Here is a 17,104-nt window from a genome sequence, read left to right as displayed (position 1 = left end):
CATTTATAGATTTCTGTGTTGCGAAATAAGAGTTGATCTCTGTAAAAGAGCTTTGAATTTTTTTTCTACCTTGTGTGTAGTTGCAGGAACAAAAGTTCTCGATTTTGAATGTGCTATTTTTTGTGCCAAGAGATGTCTAAAATATTTACATGGTCCACGTTTTTTTATTTGACAGTAAGGCATGGACTGTTTTCAATTGGTTAAGGGTATATGCAAATTAATGTTGGTTAATTTTGTAACTGAATAATTAATTATTGAAATACAAATTGTAAGGTATTTCAGTTGCAGAGTAGTAATGTAACCAGAGTTTTTGATGGTGATTTTCAGTGATTAGGCAATTTTTCATTGAGTGGAAAAATGAATATAGTGTCAGGATTTTGGGATCCGAATCCTCGTATTACGTAGACCAAGGGTTTTAAATTCACAAGCTACTCATGGCTGGCCGGGCTCTTTGGTAACATATTATAGCTTAGTGGCCTGCAGACCTTGTATAGTCTGCACTGTGTTAATTGTTGAAAACCTGTTGTCTAGGAAGTATAAGGATTTACTGATCTCTTAATCCTCACGTTTAATCTATTCACTGTCACTTGCAAGAAAAGTTGTCTCATAGTTGCGATTACTGAAAATCGCTTCCAAAAGCATAGAATTACCAGTTCAACTAATCTGCTGTTGATCAGGTACCTTTTTTACTATTTATATTTCAAAGTTGTCCAGTTACAAAATTAGAACTAATTTGTGATAATTCATCAATTTTGTTGTCAACTTACATAGAAGTTTATGTGGGAAAAATCTTCTCATTGGTGTATTGCAAGAAGTTTAGTGTGTAAGAGTATAGGGGGGTATATAAAACTATAAACTGTTGTAGAGAGGAAGTGCTCAATCTGTGACTTCATTGCTTATTGCGAGCCATAATTGAATGAAAATGTTCATGATCGTAAAATTGCAATGGAAAGTCTTCAGATCAGAATACGTTCTGCCAGAAAAATAACTCTTGCTTAACTTATTGTTCTCTTTAACAAGACTTTACAATTTTTGTCAGTTTCAACAATATTGGATCAATCTATTAATTTTTTTTCTAATCAGTTAAGGGAACTCTATATTTCTTAAACATGGTGAAACATTATGCTCTAATAGAAATATCATGTAATAAATCATTGGTTAAATAGTATTTTTACACCTGTTCTTGTTTGTATATGCTATGCTGCTCAAGTAGTTTTTATATCCAAGATATGTAAAAAAAAACTCTTAAATTTTTTTTTTTTGTAAAAAAAATTCATTAGAAACAACTTGCAGGATAAAAAAATACCATGACATCAATGCGATTGATTCAAAATAAAGGGAACTGTTCAGCTCGCATGCAATGAAGCAAAAAATTAATTTCGTTGACTTTCTTGAACTGAAGTATCCTTTTTTGTTTTTGAATCAATAGTATTTTTATCTTGCTGTTTTCAATGCATTTTTGAAAATTTACAAAAAATTATCTAATGGCTATATTCACTGACAGTTTAAGCTACAATCACAGGTGAAAGGATTGGAGATTGAAACGGATTGGCTGGATACAGGATTTTAACCAATCCGTGTCGATCTCTAATCCTTCAACGTGCGATTGTAGTTTACTCCATTTATGAATACGGCTGTAAGATATGTAAAATGTTTTACGCGCATAGGATACAATACAGAACATGCATACAATCTAAAACATGAATTCCTTTTTTCCACAACCTTTCAAAATATCTAACTTCAACATGTATATTCTTTACGCTAATGAATAAAAATAAATGAATTTGGATAATGAATTCTGAGCAGACTCTGGATGGTGCACCATCCTATTTTCATTGAAGTCGCTCATTTCCATACAGAGTCGTTGAATATTTTGTGTATAACAATATCAGGAGTTTGGAGATAGTGGCCTCACCACTTTGTCTCAAGGAACTGCTATCTGGTTAAGAGGAGATAGCAGTCATTCTGAGGATTCATTACTCTGGAGGTGTTTTTCATTTGTCAAATTATCTATGTTTTGGCACTTATAATTCAAGTTATTCAGTATTTTTAAGTTTTAAGTGACAATAACATTAAATGTTAATATCACTTTATACAATAAAACCTGTCATGCATAGCAACAGACCTACAGAATGCTTCATCTGGCTGACTATTTTAACAGGCCAATTTTTGGGGTCAGGCTTGTATTATGAGCATCCTGAAAAATCAAGTTAAGGCTTATTTTTTGGTTAGCTCTTATTTTCGGAGAAAAACAATACTTTTTGTTCTGTTTCACACTTGAACATTGTGGGATTCTTGAATTGAAAAGTTTGTTACCAAAGTTACTTTCTTTTCGGTATGAGATGTTTGTCTATTTCAATTATGAAAGTGATGTGCCTGTGTATAACTTAAGTAATGAAAATATTTTTAATGGTTTTACTTCAGGGAAAAAGGCTTCAATTTATTTATACAAGTACGTGTGAGAGAAATTTCTGTGGATATGCTTATATATTACAAATCTGGTATATTTGTTAAACTAATGTCCAAGGTTACATTTTCTGTTTGTGGTTTCTTGTAACATTTTAATGTGAATCTAGTATCTAAATGCTTAGGTAAAAAAAATTATAAAAACGTGTTTGTGTGGTTCCCCAAGTAATTTATATTTTTGCTCGTAAAAAAATTTAAATACTTCAGAATATATTTTTTAAACACTGCACTATATATAAATTTTTGAAATACATTTAAATATACATATAAACCAACCTCAAAGTAAAATTTTAACTTAAAGTAACATTTGCTTTTCACAAAAACAATTTTCCTAAAAAAACGTTTTTAGACTAAACTCAGCCGGGGATTTGACAACCCTGAAAACGTGTAAAGAAATTTTGAAATCAATGGTGAATATACTATTTTTAATGCATTTCTGTTAGAGCATAAAAGTGGTTCACCATATCAAAGGTATGTCTTCTTAACACGTAATTGGATTTGAGGCTGTGGATCTCGCCTGTGTGCATTTCAAGATTTGGGTGAATAAGATTTTATAAGTGAGACCTGAATTACTCTTCATTGATCTTATGTACAATTTTCCAGATAACTTCACATCCATAGTAAAAAAAGATTGCACCTGTATTAATGTAGACAAGATTTTCAGGTCAGAGCTACACGTCCAGCCCTCAAAACATGCTATTTATGCATATTAGCGTTGAAAAATTTTGGTTTTCTTTTCCACAAAACTGGTGCCCAGAGAATCGTAAGCCTTTTTTCCAGAAAAATGTATAAAGATGCCTATAGAGGAGATAGGACTGTCTTCAATCTTTGAATAAAAAACGTTTTGCCGCTCCAAGTGATAAGCAATCGTTGAAAAAAAATCGATTGTGTGCGTGTTAGCTACAGCCGAAGCATCCGAAATAGGCCATATCGAGTGAACTCATCCAGCATCACCTAGAGATAGACCTTCGCACTCTGCTCGTGACGTCAGCAAGTAGTCTATTCTCACTCAGAATATTCAGAGGGAAAACTTCCGCTGCACGTGCCAGTATCGTTCGTTGTGCAGAAAAGAAACGATCGGGCTCAGAATTGGCGATTTCTATGCCCACATCCAATACCATGCGGTATTTGTGAGCCAATCAGGAAGATTCTACGCCAAAATAAGAAACTACATGGGATGCTGTGGTTCTCAAAATATGGCAAACTTACTAGGTAGTCTTGATGACGTTAGGCCGGGATTACACTATAGAAGTTTAATAAACGATCTTTGGAAAACTTGAAAATAAGCGCGTCGGTTACATTCGCTCTAATGTAACTGGGATTATTGGTTGCATTTTTTTTTAAGTTTTATAAAACTTATCAAACTTTTATATAGTGTAATCCAAGCCTTACAGGTGAACTTGGCAATCCGTGTGGAGGCCTACCTCTAGGTGCCGATTCATCGCCCTCCATCTTAGTGTCAACCAGTTTTCTGTTCAGGGACTCCTAATTGTCAAAAAACGACACGGAACACATTTGCTGTTGCGTAAATACTGACCTTAGTCAAAAATCGCGGATGATTCGGTCTGGGGTATCGAGCTCTACATATTTTGGTCAAGTAACGAAACATTAGCAAGCCAAACACCTGTACGATTTCGGGAGAAATTAGTATCGAGGGCCTCCGGGCATGTTCAGCGGCCCTGTGGCTAGGATTACCAGCCTGCTTGTTATACTGTACTTGAGAAAATCGTAGATCAGACCATGACCAGATCTCAATTTACCAGTAAATACACCATTACTGGTTGTTGGAATTTAGATAGTTACTTAACAATAAATTCCTTGATTATACATCCGTTGAAAAAAATTCTTATAATTTAATTCCTGTCAACGCTGGAAGTATTCAAAATAAACATGTAATTTTCGATTGTTTTGTCCTTGGATACAAAATATTATACTGATCTCTTTTGATTACTGAGACGTGGGACCAACGTCACACTCGATATAACATTAATGGCTTTTACTATTTAAATTATAATCGCACAAACTGGCGTTGCGGTGACATCGCAATTTATATTAAAAATTCAATTTCTGATTTCACCATAATTTCTGATCTTTGTGAAAATTCTCCCAATATCAGTGTTCTTGTAATTGAAAATTCTGAATTAACTTTAGCTGTCTGTCATCGCCCTCCCTCTGGAAATGTTCATTTTTGGAGTTCCTTGAGTGCATCTTAAATCATAATAAAGTAATAAAATTAACAAAAAACCAGGTAATTTTAATATGAACGTGTCGGTCTCTACGCCACAACGTGAATCCCTTCTAGATGCTATGATTTCTTATAGTTTCGAAAATTGTATTTCACAACCTACGGCATAGTTTCCCAACGTTTTTGTCCCATCGCCCCCTTCTTCAGAAATTTTTTCTCCTAACGAAATCTAACCCATAGGATGCTATGTAATTACACTCGCAGCTTCTACCAACCCCCTTGAACATTCTATCGTCCCCCAGGAGGCGTTAACGCCCACGTTGAGAATCACTGACCTTCGGGGGATAGCGGCACATTCATTTCACCTGCACAGACCTGTTTCTCTTCTCACATAATCTGTCTGCGCGGAATGACAAAATAACGTGCTACCTTATACAAAATACTGAATTTTTTCTGAGCAGAAAAAACTCGTATACGCTAAACGACCAAATTTTGTAAACTTATTCACCATGAAAAAAATGGAGCTTTTCTTGGTCATTTTTGTTCATAACTAATAAACGGGTAAAAATGAAATTTTATCACGTGGAAAATTCATTATGGTGGTCCTCCCTGCCTTTTTCATATGTGATCGAAGATGATTTCAGACAAGACAGTGTTTCAGATCTGAATATTCTTTGCAACATTAACTAGAAGCCAAGGATGACCGCCATTTCTCTACGCGAGTTTTACTTGTATTTTTTTACCTGAATCGTCGTGACACGACTCCCTCATGATGACCGCGTGACTGCAATATTGACATTATTCTGAAATCCATTTCACAAATAACAGTCGCGTATTTAGAGGGGGCCGGGCCCAGGCAAATTTGATGAAGTGGGTAAGAAAATTTGTAGATTGGGAGAAAGGCGCAAAAAAATTTGTGTAGCGCACAATAGATTCGTGACTACCCAGAAAGTGAGTGATAAGGTCAGTGAGTGGCCAAAAGATCGATCTAGAGCAGTGTTTCTCAACCGCCGGGCCGCGACATCAACGTCAGTCAATCCGGGCAGTGAATGATGCACTTTCTAATTTTCCCCCATTTATTCCTATTAGTCGTGTATGACAGCCCCCACCACAAAAAAAAGAAATCAACCGGGCTGCGGACTTCCAAAGGTTGAGAACCACTGATCTAGAGCGTGTGTAAACACGTGAATGATTAAGAGGCATCTAGAAATCGAGGAACCAGGTGAGTAAGTACCAAAAGAGTAACATAGGGAGTTGGGAGGCATGGTATTGAGCGCAAAGAATCAGGTCTGTGAGCAGCCAAAGAAGGACCTCGACTGTGTGCAAGCATGTGAGTGACCAAAGCAGTGTAAAAAAAATGACATCAAAAGAGGCCTACATAGCACGTGATTGAGCAGAACAGTGTGCAAGTTTGTGAATGACCAAAAGAGTGATCTAGAAAGTGTGAGACCAAAACGGGGACTGGTGTATTTACAGGAGGGGGGACAAGTGGTTTATAGAACAGGGCTGTGAATTCAAGGAATGAGTGGTCAAAAATATTTAGGCTAGAATGGGAGAAGGGCGGCAAGGCCATAAATACGCCTCTGGGTGTGTGTGTTTATACAAAATATTTTATTTCATATAATATGTTCCATGAGAGACGAGAAGTCGTATTACTTGTATTGTGAGGACTCAAATACAACATTTTTTCTCCAACAAATGGAGTGTATATAATACGAGTGTACATACACATACATTGAATATAATATGTGAACAGAAATAATGACAATATAACATATGAGACATTAATAAAAATATATACAATATTTACAATAAATGTATGCGTGAACAATCAGCCGAAGTGCGAGAAAAGTGCTATCGAAAATCTTATGGTACGAAAAATTTTAAAATAAAAGGAAACAAAATTCAAGAAGGTACACAAACTAGGAAAACAACAGAAAACTTAAAAAGAAGATACAGAAAAGAATGTAAAGAGGAAATAAAAATTTAAGAGAAGCAAAATTAAGAAGATGCGGAAGACGGGGGGGGGGGGAAGAAAACAAACATTTAAGTAGGAACAAAAAAATTAAAATACATATATTAAAAAGGGAGAGAAAGTTGCTTATATATGTAACTGCCAAAGCCCGAAATTGGCCACTTCGTGAATTATCAAATTTCGTTAAATATTAACCCGGTCAATGTCCAAATTTCGCACATTGGCTGGCCCGTTCGCGAAGTGGCCGGTCAGAGAGGGCGCAAATTCCATCCTTTCATCTTTCCTTCAACATTACAAGATGACGCAAAATGTGTGCTTGCCCCGGCTGACCAAGCATCTAGTTGCGGTTCGGTCGAATTGGGCCACACTTCGGGCTTTAGCAGTGGCATATACACGGGTACGATATGCTGTCAATAAAACGATTGAATATTATAAAATATTCATCTGAAATGAGCGTTCTTAGTCGTGGTGGCCACTAATCGCTTTTAGTAATGGCATGTTTGTAAAGTTCGTATCTGTTTGAGCACAAATTCGAACAGAAGAAAAGAATATGCTCTACACTCTACAGTTCGTATTATGTAGAGTCACTGGTACACGGAGGAGAACGTGTGTGTGTGTGTGTGTTTTCGTTATCCATGACAAGAAAAGGATTCGGCTAGAAAGAAAGATGGCGAAAAATTCTTTTGAAGAACCTCGAGGAATCGAAAAGGGATTGTCGGTGGAAGTTGTTTGATATCCGGTGACTCTTCGTCCGGAAATTGTCCGGTCGAGTATAGGTAAGACCTCGAGGATGTCCTGCCCACGCTTGTTTGCTGTTTTATTTATTTGTTTAGTTTTCTTTCTTTCGCAGTGGAAAAGATAAAACATCGATCAATTCTTCGCTGACCGTTGACTCTCCAACGAGAAAGGAATGAAAGAGAAAAAGCCGGGGATGTATTTTCCATAATCCGATATAAATGTAACCGGGATCACCTAAGATTAACCCCAAAACAATAGAAAATACGTGAGATGTGCTACGCTACTTCTTAAAAAAAAAACGTACAGTGTTGTGTGTAGACGCTGCTTATTGGAATCACGGATAATGTTACCATTCGGATCTTATCACTTTTGCAAAGCACGGAACGGACGTAATTACATTATTACATGGGAAATATGTATTTTTTTCATAGTTTTCAGGATTTCGGTTTGGATCTATATGACTAGGATTTCTATGATTTTGCAGAATTTTTTTTTTTTTTTTTGCATATTTCATTACTTTTAGGTGGGATGTAACATATTTTAATAATTTTAAGGCATTATTTTGCATATTTCTGCATTTTCAATGAGAAATATTTTTCCCTTATTATCCCATCCCATCTTCTACTGAAAGACTTATACAAGGTCGAGATAAGAAAAAAAAAGGATCTTAGTGTTCAATAAACATCTGTACATTTGTCCTAGTGACAATATACCAATTCCTTGTCTCCCTTTCTTTAAGCTAGAGGCAGAGTTTTACGTAGATCTGTTACATGCTAGAGAGGCTTCTCCTCAAGGTTTTCTGATGATCTCTCAAGTTCTCCTTCCGCTATCCTCTTCTCCCTCAAGAATATATGACAGTAAATTGATTTATGATTTTTGCCCATTAAATTGATTTATCATTTACGTCGCGTTCAAGAGTTGTTGCCGCCTGCCTTCGAATCCGGAAGCAACAATTCAGTAGGTTGTTTTGCCTGTATGTATTACCACACGAATACAGAAAAACAAGACGAAATTCAGTTAAACTTCGTTACGAAGTCGAATATTAAAAAATAGTTCGTTCGTACTAAATGGATTTTGTATTAATCAGCAAAACAGTGATCCAACGTGAAGAGTATTTAATTCGTATTGAGTGAAAGTTATATTGGGCCCCGGAGCCCAATTATACCCCCGGAGCGATTCTTAGATTCTTACCACTTTTTGATATTTTTCACACTAAATTAACCACCCGTGAAAAATTTGGTTTAAGTGCCCTGCTGCAGGATGTGGGGGCCACGCCTCTCGGTACATGCTCATAATTTGGTCCCGATGGGTCAAACGGTTCCCGATATTAGGTTATTTTCCTTGTGTTATGGAGTACAGGGTGATTATAATTAAAGTTTCCGTACTCTGAGTAGTTTTTCTCAAAAACTGGTTATCTGAATACAGCCAAATTTTTATATCTTAATGAGATTATGGGAGATTTATGAAATAAAAAAAATAGTTCAATTTTCGACCACCAGGTGAAAAAGTGATGTTTTTTATTGCATTTCACACTTTCCCATGATCCATATAGCGTATAACCAAGTTTCAATGAAATACATCCACCAGAATAGGTCTGAGTATTTTCAGTATACTGTCACTGCTCAGACTAATGTAGCGCCCGTTCTGAAAGACGCATTCCATTTAAACTTGGTGTGTACGCTATATGGTCCATGGGAAAAGGAAAAATCATTAAAAAACACCACTTTTTCACCTGGTGGTCAAAAATGGAACTATTTTTTTTAATTTCATAAATCTCCCATGATCTCATTAAGGTATCCTAAAAATTTGGCTGTATTCGGATAAGCTGTTTTTGAGAAAACTACTCAGATTACGGGAACTTTATAATCACCCTGTATATTTTTAGTTTTTTAGGGCATAAATGAAATTTTGTGGGACATTTTCAAGCAGTTTTTAGGTTTTGAAAGCCCTATCTCTTTAGTTACCAATATTCTTTTCATCCCAATTTTTTTTGCACATTTTGTGAGTGAAGCTGAAAAGTTGTACCAGACTCTTTTTTCCCCTCTACAAGTTATCGGTATCAAACTGTAGACTATGTTTAATAACAGTTTAAAGCAGAGGAAGAGCACAAACTTTTCAGTCCGCGGGCCAAATATGTCGTATTTCTGCCACTCGCTGGCCAGAAACTGGTATTTATAGGATGACCATATAACCGGTACGTTACTAGACTTACCCGCAATTGTGGTCGTCCCAGCTTTTCCATAAAATGTCCCGTTTTCTCTCTTCAACGAGTCTTACTTGAATTTTTGAAATCAATAATCGAAATTATTTTCATAATGACACCTTTGATAATTTTTTGACTGTAGCAAATTGCCTTCGAAAATATTTTTGGATATGATTAGCAAACTTACTTACCTTCGACTATTTTTTCGGATGTAATTAGTAAACTTACTTGAATTCGACATTTTTTTTCTTGGCTGTTGTAGGTTACTTTACTTGCCTTTGACATTTTTTTGGCTGAAATTGGCAATTTTGTTTGCTTTAAATAATTTTTAGCTTTAATTATTGGCAACTTTACTTGCTTTGGATAATTTTTAGCTTCAATTGTCAAGTAAAATGTCCTTGGCTGCAATTGGCCAATTTACTTTCTTTTGTATAGAAGAGTTGATCCACTTTGCCCAAGAATATTTAGAAGACACCAACGAATAAGGCAAATACACAAAATTTTGCCTTATTCGTTGGTGTCTTCTAAATACTTTCTTTTGGCATATTTTTTAGCAAAAATCACAACTTAACAAGCATTTAACAATTTTTTTTGCGATAGTTGGTGATATCTCGTATGGATCCCGATTTTCTTGCATTTTTATGAAGGGAATAATGGTCATCCTAGGATCTTTTTTCATGTATTGATTTCCTACCGGAACACTTTACACGGGCCGGAGGTTGCGCACTCCTGTATCTTTTAGAACAGTACAAGATGTTTCCGAAAATGAGGCAACGAATTGCAGCAGCACGATTGAACAATTTGTAGCCACCCCCAATATTCACGAATTGAAAAAAATAATTTTCAAAGTTATCGGCATATGCGATTAAAACTTATTGACCTATATACATGAGTGTGTAGCGTGAAAATGGAGTCGCATGGTCTCATAGCATGCATTCATTTTCATCCTGCTCACCGGTTTAAAACGGGCTTGAAGAATTATTACAAATAGTTTTGTTTTAATTTGGTAGGTGGCAGCGGGGGTTGGTCACGGTGCAAGATTAACAATAACATAATGCTATTTTTACACCGTATTAACTGCTGCCATCTATAAGAAGTAATTTTTAAAAAAGTTCAAAACATCAATTATGATACAAATAAATTTCAAGGAAGGGGGACGGTGGTTCACTTACCAAAAAATAATAATTTATGTTCATTGGAAATTCGGATTTAATAAAAGAAATTATATTCAAATTGACAACAAATCATTATTAATTAATGAAAATCTGGGGAAAACAAACAAATATTTTCAGATTGAATTTTAAAATTGATGTAACATTATTATGTCAAAACTAAATGAGAAAAAATGAGATTCCTCAAAAGAAAGAAGTTCAAAATGGATTATAATTGAGATTTATAAAATATATAAATCCAGAATAGATGAAAATTCAGATTTAATAAAAGAAATATTTCCGATTTTGGAAAGAAATGGAAATTTGGAAAGAATGATATTTCATGATAGAAGTAATTTCGAATATATTTCAAATAAAATAAAAATGCATAATTAATGAAGAAATTTATGAGATTACGTCAGATTTGAGGAAAAAAAAGAGATAATTTCGGAAAGAAATGAAAATCCAGATTTTGAGGAAAAACAAAGAAAATAGAAATTCAGATTTTTTAATGAAAAAAATTATTTCATGAAAATGGTTATCCAGATTTTTCATGATGGAAGTAATTCATACGATAACTACAGCAGTGTTTCGCATTCTTAGGTCTCTTTCTCAATTGCTGAATATGTATTCCTTATAAGCTATTCCGGAGGTACCTCCGGCCAGTCACGTGTCCACACGAGTACATCTACCACAGGCTGGGAGCCACTGCTCTAAAAGGATGATGTGAATTATTGACCAAAAAAATATGTCACGTTTTTTTTTATGGTCAACGGAAGCTATAAAGGGTTTTTTTTTTTCCCGCTAGCACATGTCCACGTTTGCCTGCACACGTATAACGCATCCAGTGTTTGCTAATACGCATCTAGATGCATGATTCACGCATCAAAATTGAATTTCACTCCTCCAAATTTCATTGAGGAGTGAAAATACTCCTTCAAAATTGTATGCATTCTTCAATAGAGTTATGTCTTGTTTTTTTCATTTAAAAAAAGTTTCTTTTTACAAAGCTACCTATTAAAATTTTGGAGACGTGTCAGATTACTATTCAAAATTAGTTTTTCGAATCACACTGACCGTGTCCGTACTGCAGCGGTTCTCAACCTTTTTTGTTTCGCGGAGCCTTTATTAATGTGATTTCTATTTCGGAGACCAGAGCAGACCTCTTTGTTATTTATTTATTTATGATATTTACCCTATTGTCCTGGAGCGGCTGCGAAGCACCGGTTGAGAACCACTGCTGTACAGGCATACCTGTCAGGTAAACTTGAACGTGTGATAGACAATCCTTCAAAGATGTTCTGGAACAGAGTTCTTCAACCGTCGCGCCAGCCGTGGAAGTTTCCTGCTAGTTCAGGAAACATTTTACTCAATTTTTGATCATTTTTGTCACACCATGGTGATTTTCTGCACAAGAGGGCTAAGTAGACCGGGATGTACAATTTATTGCCGATTCCGAACGGCAGTCTTTTCAATACCCACCGAGAGATTGGTGCTCTAACCCCTCGGTGTGGGACTCCCAGCGGTAGCAATATTTTTCTGTGGTCATGTCGCCGTTTCTGTTGTAACCGTGTGTCGGGAAAGATTCTGACAAGGACGAAACGGGTATCGAACTCGCGACACCTCTAAACATCCTTTGGTACATCAGGTGAGTATCTTATCGACCTGGGCTACCTCGCCCCCCTCAATTTTTGAAGCCGCTACATAATTTTGGATTTAATACAATATAAAATACAGCCCATGTGTTGGTTTTTATTTCTGTCTCAGTCATCAGTAGGTCCGCGAATTATTAAATAATTAAATAATAGTAATAATAATATATAATAATAATTAAAATAATTGTATTTATAATCGTAAATAATAATAATGAAGTCCCAAACCATTTTTTCTTTTTATGTACTTTTTTTGCGGTCCGTAAACTATTTCGCCTATTTATTTAGGGATTTTTTTGCCGTCGCAAATCATTTCTCTTATTTATTTATTTTGTGCCGGTCCGCAAATTGTTTCTTCTGCTTATGCATTTTTTGCTGGTCCGCAATCTATTTCTCTTATTCATATCAACTGTTCTTCCTGTCTATGTACTTTTTCTGCCGGACCGCAGATAATTTGTTATTTATTTTACACACCGGCCTTCAAACTATTTCTCTTATTTAATGCATTTTTTGCTGGATCGCAAATTACTTCTCTTATTTACTTACTTTTTTACCGGTGTGCTCAAATTATTTTTCTTCCGTTATTTATAATGCACCGTTCTGTAAAGCATTTTTCCAATTTCGCTGTTCCGCAAGTGCAAACAGGTTGAACATTGTTCCGGAAGATGTAAAAAGGAAAAGTTGAAACAATTTGTTTCTTCTGTTCTACGCAGATGTAGAACAGAAGTAATGTAATATTATTTTATATCGTATGCGCAATATACACTGGTGTAAGAAATTAAGAGAATTTGCAGACTTGGTCGATTATCTCTAAAACTACTGTACCGATTTCAATGAAATTTGATATGTACATACATTGATACAATACAAAACAAATAATCATTCGATAATTGTAATACACACGCATGATCGTGCGTAACACTCGTTGGAGTCCGAAGGTATGAAACAGCGGTTGCAGAATAAACAAAAAAATGGGTTAATAGATAGGTTAATAGGGGGGTATGGTCCCCTCTTACAGATATACAGGTCTCGCAGCGCGATTTCATACTTGAAATAAGGCAGTTTATCATTTCCTGTGGCAATTGGTTCCACTCGTTCAGCAACGCTGTTTTCATTCCCTGGATGGTTCCCGGAGGGGGGTTGCGAGTTGCAATTGCCCTCCGCAGAGCGTCCCAGACATGCTCTATAGGGTTAAGGTCTGGAGATCTGGCTGGCCAATCCATCTGGCGAATATCCTCACTCTCTAGAAAATCGTCGAGCAGAAGAGCTCTATGTGGCCTCGCGTTATCGTCCATTAAAATGAACTCAGGGCCAACTGCACCCCTGAAAAGGTGAACCTAGGGCTCCAAGACCTCATCCCTATACCTCACACCAGTCACAGTGCCTCTTTCAAAGACATGGAGAGGTGTGCGGACATCCAACATGATGCCTGCCCAGACCATTAAACCTCCTCCACCATAATGGTCGATTTCACGGACATTGGAGGGTAGGTAGCCGGTCCCTGGTTCTCTCCATATGAACGTACGGCGAGAATCGGTGCTTAGGTTGAACCGTGACTCATCAGTGAAGAGAACGGTCGCCCATTGATCCATACTTCAATCTCTATGCTCTCTGCACCATGATAAACGGATTTTCCTGTCCGTAGAAGTGAGCGGGACGCAAACAGCAGGTCTTCTTGCAAACAACCCTCTCTCATGAAGTCTTTTGGAAACAGTCACCCTTGATACACGGGTTCCTGTGGCTGCATACAAGTCACGAGAGAGCTGAGAAGCTGTAGCACTTCTGTTACGCCTCGCTATAATCGACGAATGGCGATCTTTTCTGGCCGTCGTGGCTCTTGGACGACCTTACCCAGGCTTTCTCTCGATGGATCCGGTATCCTGGAACTGTTTCCATAAGTTACACACGACGCTGGGTGTTAAATTAAACTCTCTACAAATCTGGACTTGAGATTGGCCTGCTTCTAGCCTCCCCACAATTCGCCACCTCATTCCATCATCTAAACGTTGGTGGTTACTCATTTTTTACTGTTACAGTTTGAAATTAACCGATTGCTGCAAAATAACACCAAGAAATTCGCCGAGGTGTGCTAGCGAACGAAATGCGTCTTAACTTACGCGCGCTTATAAAGCCTGTTTCTCTACTGGCTCCGCCTACACACACGTGTACGCTTACGTATTTGACGTACAAGATTTGCATTTTTGTCTAGAAGCAGTGGTTTTACATTCAGTTCAGTTCTTTTCATGAAATTCGATAAAATATGCAAATTCTCTTAATTTATTTCACCAGTGTATATGGGTATATAGAATCATTACCGTAAAATGTTAACATTATAACCATCTTATGATGATAATGAACATGCATGTCCATCTCTGAACGTGGAGCGTTTCCTATCGTTCTCCTCGACTCTATCCTTCGGTTTGTTTTCCTGTTCATATTCCCTTCACCAGTTGATCGAATTTCAGTAGTTAATTAATTAACATTCCCACGAGTGTCTTAATTAATATCAGACTACAATAAAGGACCCGGAGCTAACACCAAACGATTTTTCCCTTTTTCTGAATACGATAGCTCAATTAATTAGCAGTTAACGCGATTCTCACCGAACTAAAATCGATGTTTCCTCTCTTCTCCATTTCTACGACAAAAAATGTATACATACATAATAACGTAACGCGACATCACCGTTGATATTAATGTTGGTATCCTCCTCATCTATAGACGTTGACGTCGGCGAACGGCATTGACGTCGGTGTCGTATTATCGTTATATAATGGCATTCCGAAAAATCTCGCAATCGTAGCAAAAAATATCGAATATCCGATGAGCTGTCGAAAATAATCAACACGGCCGGAAAAAAAAAAACCCCGTCATTTTCTCTTCTCTCTCGTTAGGTGTATACGGAAACAACAAATAAACACGTCCGTTTCATGTGCGACACCAATTATGACACAACATGATTTATCCATATTTATTTATTTATTTATGTGACGTAAGAGGCCGGGAGAAATTCTTCGGCACCGTAAAAAGTTGGGAAGGGAAGAAAGGAGGGACACACATAGTGAAAGGGAAATCTTGGTTGCCATGGCGACCGGATCTCTGTGACGTCATCGATTAAGACGTGCTCTCTACTCTTCTTCCTCCTCCTCATCTCGTACTCGAACGTGAAAAAAGTATTTCGTTCGGTCGTCTGCTAGAAGTCGTCGTCTGCTCTTTCCGCTGCGGGTGAGTGATTATTAACCGGTCGATTAATTAATTAATTAATTAATTAACCGATCTTTTTCTATTACTTATACGTTTTCTATATTCTTTTTAAAACTTTTTGAAATTAATTGATGGATTTTATATTCTTATATTCGATGAAGAGTTAATAATTGCATTTAATTAATTTTTACTTCGTTTTGGTTTCTTTTCTAATTGGTTTCCATTTCATTTCCCTATTTATCTTTATTTGCTAATTATTCTTATTTTAAATAATGTAAAGTCCCTTTTTTCCGAATGAATAGATTAATGTTATTTCTATCCCAACTGAGATCGAAACCGAAACTAGGACTTAAGGGAAGTTGATTAAACAGGGCGGGTTTTTCGAAATTTTGAAGGGATTTTTCTTCCGATTTTTTGTAAAATAATTTATCGCTGAATTAAAGCACTGAATGAAATCGAAAATGACATTATACTATAAGATATTGACCTTTTAAGCGGTTTTTGAAATTTCTCGATTTGCATTATATTTGCCACAGTAGAAATCACCAAACCTTCTAGAAATTGCCACCTATTCACCGAGAAGAAAATATTTTTTTTCGATTGGGCGTGAGCGGATAAATGCTTCTCTCCCCCCCCCAACGAAATAGTAATTTATAATAAAAAAAAGAAGCGGAGAAAAAAAAAACCTATTTTTCCGTTATTTTTGCTGAACGCAAAAGTCCAATACTACCTCGAAGGGAAAAGAAAAACATCCTCTATCTCCCCTTTTATAATCTGACTTTGAACAAAAGCTGATCCCTCCCCCCACCGTGACAGGACGTGTTATCAGAAGAAGAAAATTTTACATTAGTATCTGGGATCGGGGTTGCCTTTTTGAGAGCGTTTGATGAACCCGAAATATTTCGGGATTGTTGAAATAAAGCAGATCAAGTTAGACGCGATATCTCGGGATTGCCGCTATAAGAGTCAAAAGAAACATTTTGAAAAAAAAAAATTGATGCATAAAAGTTAGTTGATTTCCGAAAAATGTATTTGATGATTTAGGGCAGTGTTTCTCAACCCGGGGTCATATGGCCGCCCCCTTGTGGTACTGGAATATTCTGGGGGCCACGGGAGAAATATCAAGTGAAAGGAGGACTCGTGACAGGTGGTAAAGGGACCATAGAGAGGTGACAAAAGATACAGATGTGAAAGCAAAGACCAAGTACAGAGGCCCCCCTAGAACAGTGGTTCTCAACCGGGGGCCTTGTGGCCCCCCTAGTGGTATTGGGATATTTCAAGCGGGCCACAGAAGAAAATGGAGAAAGGGGCCATGACAGGTGGTTTGGAGGGCTGCAGAGAGCTGAGAAGAAAAATTAAGGCGTGAAGAAATAAAGCTTTTATATTAGTGACTATATACAGTTACAAAATCCAACAAAACCACCCATAAAACAGGGTCTGTCTTAGGGCAAGGACCCACCCGAACCTCACCACCTACATTTTGCAGCAGGTTCCGTAGAATGGGGTTTTTCGCAGGGTCCCGGCCTGATC

General features: G+C 36.8%; 1 protein-coding gene across 1 annotated transcript in view; it reads left to right on the top strand.

Annotated features, from left to right (window-relative positions):
* The first annotated feature begins 15,481 nt into the window (after positions 1–15,481).
* LOC149083029 (tumor protein p53-inducible protein 11-like) overlaps positions 15,482–17,104 on the top strand; it is a 35,711-nt gene continuing 34,088 nt past the window's right edge. Inside the window, exon 1 of the mRNA XM_089236127.1 lies at positions 15,482–15,595. The gene's annotated coding sequence lies outside the window, so the exon portion shown is untranslated. The remainder of the gene's footprint in view (positions 15,596–17,104) is intronic.

Source organism: Pholcus phalangioides, unplaced genomic scaffold (assembly GCF_987345545.1).
Source record: "Pholcus phalangioides strain wild (caught in Gottingen) unplaced genomic scaffold, Ppha-v1.0 ptg000009l_1, whole genome shotgun sequence".
In the NCBI taxonomy this organism is placed as follows: domain Eukaryota; kingdom Metazoa; phylum Arthropoda; class Arachnida; order Araneae; family Pholcidae; genus Pholcus; species Pholcus phalangioides.
Note: the sequence above shows the minus strand (reverse complement) of the source record. Positions and strands in the feature narration are given on the sequence as shown.